The sequence below is a fragment of the Oreochromis aureus genome, linkage group 3, assembly GCF_013358895.1.
Source record: "Oreochromis aureus strain Israel breed Guangdong linkage group 3, ZZ_aureus, whole genome shotgun sequence".
Classification (NCBI taxonomy): domain Eukaryota; kingdom Metazoa; phylum Chordata; class Actinopteri; order Cichliformes; family Cichlidae; genus Oreochromis; species Oreochromis aureus.
In genome coordinates, this window is record NC_052944.1 from 15,919,944 (window position 1) to 15,929,324 (window position 9,381).

The window sequence follows — 9,381 nt, forward strand, 5'->3', positions numbered from 1 at the left end:
ATCTGGACCCCGAAAAATTCCAAATCCCGATAACGATCCATGAAATATAGATGTCATGTCCTAATACTTAATCATTTCTCTTTGATGTTACCAGTTTTAAACATTTTGCATGTTTATTGAACCTTTGATACCTTAAAATAAACAATGAACAACAAACATGAAAAACAAACATTTATCGAATATGCAATATTTTATTACGAATCTGAGCTTTGTGTTTAAAGTCATATTATGCAGTATAACTGGGGTTAAATCACTTTAACAGAATTGCAACTTACTCTGTTTAAGTTTGTAAATTAAATACTCCGAATACATGTTTGTTCGGTTAACCTGACTTTAATAAAACTTTCAGGTAAAACGTATTAAAGCTCATCAATAATTTGTGAATAAACAGACTTCTTTCTGTTTCTGTGCCGATGTCTGACAAAACCAGCAGTCAGCGTGCAGCGCACTCTGTCGCAGTGTGCCCGGGGTTCCCTGCACATTCACGGCCCAGACAGGAATGTGGCCGCAAAAGTTGATTCTGTGTATCTGGACGTAGCGGGCACACCCCGGTTTCACCCGGAATTCCAACCCGGGGTATACTTGCTTGCTGATAGTGGTACTTGCTGGCCTTTCTCTCTGTCAATTGTTGGTGATATTTATGATTTTCGCTGCAGTGAATTAGAAAGATGTCTGAGGCTGTGAATTTCTCTCAGGAGCGTCTATAGAGAAATACCGTTTCTTTGGGAGAAGAGAGCATTGACGAAGGTGAGTGAAATTAAATGGCATCTCTGTGTTGCTGACATGCTGAGGGTTTCTACAGGGAGGCCTTTGCACTGCATCGCTCGACCGCTTCCTCAGCTCGGTGTGAGACAGACAGACTCCGACTCTTACCTGTGTACGCTTTCTGAAGAAGAGTAAGTAAATCAATTTCACTTGACTTCTTTTTACAGTTTAGGGAAATCTCAGTCGAGGCTGCCTTTTTGTCAGGTGACACCCTGGTTATTGCGATCAGAACACATTTAAATGTGAGGGGGCTCTTGAGGATCGTTGAAACAGGCCGGGGAACTTTAATTTGGTTCAAAAATTGATTCCATCTTTTTTTGTACGTTACTGTGGTGGGTCTGTGTGGAAGAGCAACCCCTCTAAACAGGACAGAACGGTGGGGAGTCAAGGTAGTGGATAACTTTCTAAGGTTTCTTGTAAATAAATTATATTGAAGAAAAACAAGGAAAAACCGCCCTGGTCAGGGGCAACGAGACTCAAAATATAACAACATAAAAGTAAAATTGTAACAATCCAGCTGCGAGTAGACAGAGTGCGCACAAAGAGTAAAAACACTAAAAGTCCAAGAAAGTCCGTGTAAAATACCAAGTCAGCCACACGTCCTCTTCAATCCTCCACGTCGGTGCCAAAATAATAAAAAGGAAAACAGCATCAGTCCCTTATCTTATAAATCCAACCCTCACTCACCTCGAGAAAGTCTTTGATTACGCCTGTAAACAAATAAAATAATCAGAAAATGTAGGATTCAGTGAAAGTTGATAAGTAGCCAATTATCCCAGACTATTATCCTCGGTGACTACATCTAGCACGAGGAACTAAGATTTTAGTTTAAAACTTTATATAAAGTTTATAACTAAACTAACTTATAGCTTTTCAAAGCCATTAAAAAAAAAAAATCCATCAATCAATATTAGCCCCTGACCCCTTTTGCGGTATTTTCCACTGCCGTAGTACTCACACACACTGGGTGTGTCTCAGTACGGGGCCTACTGAGTGCTAAGACACAGAACTGAACTTGGGCACTCTCGCCCCTGATACGGCCTATAAGGTATATAAGGCAGTTGGGTATGATAGCAGGTCCAAATGACGTAGCGCGAAGGAGCATGATAGGCCGTCGCGTATGATAGGCGGGTCTTGCGGGTGACGTCTGAACAAAAAGAGAGAGAGAGAGAGAGAGATAAAAAAAAAAGGATCGCACACAGAGAGAAGTGCATTCCTTCTTGTTCTGTTTGTACATTAGCATCAGATTCTTCTTCTTCGTCTTTCACATTTTGTTGGAGATTTATAATCCAACCTGTTGCACTGCGAAGTGAATCCTTGAATTAGAAGGATCCGGGTAGAAATCTTCTTCAGTTAATACAGGTAAGTAACTTAAGGATGAAATATGCCAGTTTAACATTGTTCCTAATTTTTATTGACTTTTGCCCGTTACCTGCTCCGAGTTCCTTCACTTTTACTCGTTTAGAAGAACTGCAGTGATTTCTCAGTTGTCGGTCTTTGTGACTTATGATTTGCTCTTCTTTCTGACGGACTAGAAGCTACAATGGATGGACACGGTGAACGAGCCGGTCGGGCACAGCTATGTGTCCTGCACCTGAGATCCTTTCAGTTGCATCTAATCTACGACCAGACTGACGGACTGGCTGCGATCCTTTACTATGACAGAGAGAAGCTTTCTGAAATATTCCTCCAGACAATCACGATCGTGTTCTTCAGGAACTGGATTCACAGGCCCGAGTGACCAAGACCATCAGTGACTTGCCTACATGCAGAGAGCAGCTGGGAACCTCTGAAGTGCCTTCAGCAGCCAACAGTGCCTGCACAGATTGAACATTGTTGATGTTGTGTATACTTCAATAATGAATTAATTAAAATAAATAATTAAAATGTTCTTTCCTTGTTATTATTCCATGCATTCATTTAACCAACACTTTTTTTCCTTCTTTTTTACCTGTCCCGTTTGGGTCTTTTGCCATCAGAATTATTATCTAAAGGCGAAGAAAGATGCCCAACGGATTTAATTTACCAAATGGACCATCCCAGCCTTGCCGTAATGGTCTATTTGATTCACCTTTTATTGTTTATTTTATTTTCACTTGCTGAATACGGGACAGATTTGACTGGGGGAAAGAAAGGGGAGAAAGAAAAGAGGGACGGGGATAAAGGGCAAAAACCAACAACCAACAGAATACGCAGACAAAAAAAATACACATATCAATCGCCTGGATCACCTGTTGAGAAAGAAAAAAGAAAACAAGCAGAAGAAAACAAGAGTAATAGAATAAACAACATCACAATGATATATGGGAATATAACAGTAACTACTACATATTAAACATTATTGTGCAGCACGTAAGATCGACAGCGCACAGTGTGCTTTGAGGTAGGAGCCAAAAAGGGTGTAGTTTGTGTGTGTGAGCACCCATGTGTACACCTGTGAGCATGGACGCGCTTGCTTTTAAAAGGTTCCTTCTTGTAATGATCTGTTAGAGGGTGTGGGGGGCCACTGCCCCGTCCTCCAGGGCATGAAGCAGGTATGGAGGAGATCAAAACTCCAGACATCCAGAGGCCCCCAGAACAGGGGACAGGCAGCAGCAAGCAGGGGGAGTGGAGGCAGCAGCAAGCAGGGGGAGTGGAGGCAGCAGCAAGCAGGGGGAGTGGCGGCAGCAGCAAGCAGGGGAGTGGCGGCGGCAGCAAGCAGGGGAGTGGAGGCAGCAGCAAGCAGGGGAGTGGAGGCAGCAGCAGCAAGCAGGGGGAGTGGCGGCAGCAGCAAGCAGGGGAGTGGCGGCAGCAGCAAGCAGGGGGAGTGGCGGCAGCAGCAAGCAGGGGGAGTGGAGGCAGCAGCAAGCAGGGGGAGTGGCGGCAGCAGCAAGCAGGGGGAGTGGAGACAGCAGCAAGCAGGGGGAGTGGAGCCAGCCAGCCAGCCAGCCAGCCAGATAAAACGGGGAAATAAAATGTAAAGTAACTCATCATACATGTTAATTTGTTATCATTTAATAAACAAGTTGTTGCCTCTGATTAGAAAACGTGATTTTGATGTCCTGAAAAATACTTTACTGACAAACAGTTACTCCAAAAGGAAGTAAGCAAGCAAAACCCCCTGGAAGTTACTTTGACAGACCCTCAGACGGACACAAAGATAAACTTAGAGCGATAAAAATGGCTAACCCCAAGCTAGCAGGTAGCCTTTCCGACCACGATTACAACCTTGCTGCTATGCAAGAAGCATGTGAGGAGGAAGATATAGAAGAGATGGAACTTCAGAAAGAGATCGAAAGACCCATGGGTGACCACCTCTGTCAGTGCGCCCCAGGGTGGCTGTGGCTACAACGTAGCTTGCCATGACTGGATATGTAAAGCGCTTTGGGGTCCTTAGGGACCAGAAAAGCGCTATATAAATACAGGCCATTTACCATTTACCAAGTCTCAATCCCCAAAAAATGAAAAGCAAAACTACCGGGAAGCAGGTGAGCATTGAGAATATATATGAAGTTTTACTTGGCTTCACAAAGATGCGAGGAAAGGTTTGATTGACTTGTAAAGAAGTTGGAAGCCTTCGAACAACGCATTGACGTAAACACACAGGCAACCCCCCAAAAAGCAGAGAGGAAATTGACAAGCTGAAGTCAAAGGTGGAGTCGCTGATAAAGGAAAACAAAGAATTAAAGGAGAGCTGTCTGGAGAGTGCACGGTACCGCAGAAGATGGGACTTCAGAATTTTGGGTCTGACAGAGAAAGAAAACGAGAATACACGTGAAACAGTGATCGGCATTGTAACAAGAGTGGTTCCTGTGTCAGTGGAAAAACTGCAGCTCATGGTTGATACAGTACACCGAGTGGGGAAGAAAGACAATGCTGTGAGCAATAAGGTGCCAAGACCAATCATCATACAGTTCAGCATGAGGACGACAAGGGATGAAGTATGGAGGAAATCCAAAGAGGCCAGGGTCTGCAAAGAACTGAACATACAATTTAAAGAGGACTTCTCCAAAGAAGACCGTGAAGCTCGGATCAAGCTGTGGCCCAAGGTGCAGGAAGCTCAAAACAACGCCAGAAGAGCAATCCTGAAGGAGGGTTATGCAATAATAGACGGTAAAAGAATTGATCCGTGAGATGCACTTGAAGAAGTCACTACAAGTTAACTAAAAATGTGGGTGTGTATGTGTGTGTGTATATATATATATATATAGAAAATACATAAATAAAAAATATGAGAGGGTCAAAAAGCAATGTCGTAGTTAAATGTGAGCTAAAATTGCTACTTATATAGAGGGGGTAGTACTGTGATAGTCTGAGTACTGTTATGATTACATAGGACACTAGGCTTATTCCAGCTTCAAGCACTTTTTTCTTCTAGTAAGTGCCAAAGAAGCCGACACTGTCCTTTTTTTTTTTTTTTATTTTGTTCTTGTGTTTTTTTTTTCTTTATCTTATGTATGGCTGTTCTATTAAGTTCTTAAAATGTTCGAGGATTAAAAAAAACAACGTCAAACGTAAGGCCATGTTTCTATTCTGCAAGGAAATTAAGGCAAACGTTTTGTTTTTACAAGAAACACATTCTAGTAAGGAAGAGGAAACATTTTGGAAACATCAAGGGGGAGAAAGTATTCTTTATTCACATGGTACTACTCACTCAGCAGGAGTGATGATTTTATTTAATTTGCAGGGAGAGTTATTGACCATAAAAGCGATGGAATGGGACATTGGATCATGGTGTTGGTAGAAGTCTGTGAACAGAAAATTATTCTTATTAACGTGTATGGATACAATAACAGGTCTCTAAATAGAAACATGATGTCAAACTTAAGTAAATTAATTGCAAATTGGAGTACGACATATGGTTCTACCCGGGTAATAACTGGAGGCGATTTTAACCTGGCTCCTAACTCATGGCTGACAGGCAAACCACAGAGAGTGAAACAACCAGAACACGATAGCATTATTTGTGACTTTTGTACAACAACTAATATGATCGATTATTGGAGGATGACAAACCTAAATACGAAGAAATACACTTGGTTTAGTCCATCAAATAAAAACGTATGTTCAAGATTAGATTATTGGCTTGTCTCCCAAACGGTATCATCATATGTTACGAAATGTGAGACCCAGTCAACCCCACTTACTGATCATTGTCTGATGAGTCTCTTATTATCTCTACGTAAACAACAAAGATCTGAAAACATATGGAAATTTAACAATAGTTTATTACAAAACAAAGACTTCTGTACACAAGTTAAAAAACTTAAATTAGAAATTAACAATATGAGCATGACTAATGTCAGTAAATGGGAATGGTTTAAATATAGTGTTAAACAATTAGCTATAGAAACGGGAAAGCAAGTGTCTGCCTTACGCATACGTGAACAGAAAAATCTAATTGAACAAATACATTTTTATGTGGTAAGCCTTGTATGACTGCAGAAGAGTCAGAACGCTTACAATCTTTAGAAAACCAGCTAGATGAGGTGTACTTGATTAAGGCTAAAGGAGCATATGTAAGGTCTAGAGCCAAGTCGTGTGTCGTGCAAAGTGTAGTGTAGTACACGATGGGGTAATGAGAAGCGATTAACACCCCACGACCAGCTCCCGATCACCAACCGTTTAATCGTACGAAAATCAAAACTGAAATCCTGTCGTCCGTCATGAGGCTGTCAACGCAGTCTCTCACACTGCGCACGCGCAAATACAGAAACGAAAGTGAAGAGCCGGAGCAGCACAGCGGTGCAGCGCATGATCTGGACACGTCACGGAGGCACAACTTTTAGAACTGTGGCAAGCTCATCCGAGCCTCTTCGATGTGGCTTCACAAAATTACTAACCAGTGATTAGAAATGGGGCGGAGTCTCTCCGGAACACATCGACAATAAGTACAATAAAAGCATGCAATAAAACTGTAAAAATAAAATACATGATTCTATGAACATGATCTCTGCATCCCACTTCATCGTTCGGAGCCGGTGTAAGGATAGAAGTTTGCGTGTGCGTTTTTATACACCAGTGCTGTATCACTCCGCGAGCTAGCCAGCTACACCGGATACAGCTCCGGTAAAACGCACACGCAAACTTCAATTCTTACACCGGCTCCGAAGATTTCCATTAAATATAATATTGTATTTATGATGATTCAGTTTATTTGCCTTGCAATTCAGTGGAAAACAGAAAGTTTGTTAAATGTTAAAATTTTAGAGATACAAAAGGGGCAGGTGCTACTTTTTCGGAGATACACTGGCGCAGCGTTATCAGAGCTGTGATATAGCTCCGCTGAGTGATACATACAGCACTGCCGTATAAAAAGCACAAAGATGCCTAAACGCGCAAGCTTCACTCACTGGCTCAGGCAAACCTCGGCATCTCTGTCGCTCTCTCTCTCGGGCCTCTTCTCTATCGTCTGCCAGGCCCTCTTATTCACCTCTGTGCCCTCCCAGGTGTACCTGATTTATGATTAGAAGTGGGAGGAGTCTCTCAGGGATAAGATAATATATTTGATAAAACATGCAATATAAATAAAACACTTCACAAAAATATAACCAAAACATGCAATACAAAAAAATAAAAATAAAAACACTCCACATAGGAACAGAGTAAAACACAGCAAACATGCAAAGCAAAATAACTTCAAAATAAAGTCGATCCTTCCCTGGGTGGCAGTGAGAGGCAAGCCAACAAGACAAAAATATGAAGATGAGTACTCGGAGTGAGGGTAGTCTGTGGTTCTGTGTTCATTCTTCTTTTACATTCTGGTGGAGATTTATAATGCAGCCAGTTTCAAGTAGCAGTGAACCCTTGCAACAGAAGGATCTTTAATAAAGGGAATGAGCTTAAGGATTAAATGTACTGGTTTAACGTTGTTCCTAATTTTGGTTGACTTTTGCCTGATAGCTGCTCCAAGTTTCCTTCAGGTTTACTTGTTTAAAAGGTACTACAGTGTTTTCTTTGACGTGTCTGCAGCTATCGCTGAGTGTGACTTATGATTTGTTCTTCCCTCTAACAGACCTGAAGCTGCAATGGATGGACACGGTGAAGATGCCATTTTGCTCTATGTCCTGTGTGTGTATTCCTGGTTTCGTTTCCATCTCATCTTCCACCAGACAGACGGACTGGCTGTGATACTTTATGGTGACAGAGAGAAGCTTGCTGCGATATTCCTGCAGAGGATGGTGATGGAGTTCTTCAGGAACTGGATTCACAGGCCTGAGTGACCAAGACCATCACCAGTGACCTGTGTTTGCGCAGCCTCTGCGCGACTTTCAACACAGTCCTCTGGTGACGCCTGATGGCCAAAAATATGAAGAGCAGCTTGAATCTACAAAATTAACTGCTTCATTTTGACGGTCATAATTCTGTCTGATATTGGGCCGCCGTTGCTTTGCTTTTTGGGAGGTGAAAAAATTGTTATGTCTATTTGTTTAATTGATAAGTTTGGTCAATAAACTTTGCTTATGTGCCATGGTGTGGTCTTTCTTTGCTTGTGACTTCTTGATGTATGGAGTACGCTTCTGCTGTGAGGTCCTGCCTCCATGAACCTATTATGCAATTAATCACTGGACAGAAAGAAAGCTCTGTGTATAAATAATATGATATTGGGTCAATTTTCTTATACATATTTTTGACCAGGAGGTAGAACTGATTGTGAACTGAAAAGGTAAAATGCATATGAACTTGTAAAGTAAAAACGTGATGCATGTAAGGTTATCCTGTTTGTTTTTTATTTAAGAAGAGAATTTGTTCCACTGTGTGATGGTCAAGTTTCTTTTCTTTGAGATAATATCTCCCGCATTAGAGAAAATGTGGAACAGAGGAGGCTGGAGAGCCCAGAAGCTGCAATGCAAGTTGGTAGAGATGCTGTTATACGGTCTTCCTGGGTGCCACAGACGATCAGCTAAAACTATTAAACAAATTAAATTACTGCCAATTTTGTACAATAATATTTTAAAATTATTTTATATATAAAATAGATATTTTTTATTCTAATAAATTTTAAGAGTCAAATGGAACTCTTATTATTAATTTAATCATATTAATATTATGAAAAGTACATTTTTGTTTTAAGACATATGTTAAGTTTTTAATATTTTCAGATAAAATAACACAAAAATGGTGTTACAGGGAGATTTATAACAATATAATATGACAAAATGCTGATTTTACAGCAGCAAAAATATTGTGTCTGTAAAATTTAAACATTTAAAAAACTTTCTCCTTTGCACTGAATTGAAAGGCAAACAAACTGAATCATCATAAATACATTATTTTATATATAATGGAAATTCTTAAAGTTGTTTAATGATATCTATCTATCTATCTATCTATCTATCTATCTATCTATCTATCTATCTATCTATCTATCTATCTATCTATCTATCTATCTATCTTAAGGTCAGCAGTCGTAATCATCCACTGGTTGGATTTGATGTTAACCCTGGATGAAGAGAAGTTGATAAAGATAAGATAAGATAACCTTTATTAAAATTTGTTTTAAATTAATTCTAAATTTGGGAAATTTATTTTGTCACAGCAGGAAGTGGACAGTGCAAAAGTTATGAAGCAAAAAATTTGAATAAAATAAGAATAAATACAGTACACAACTGTACAGAATAGAATAAAATCAAATAC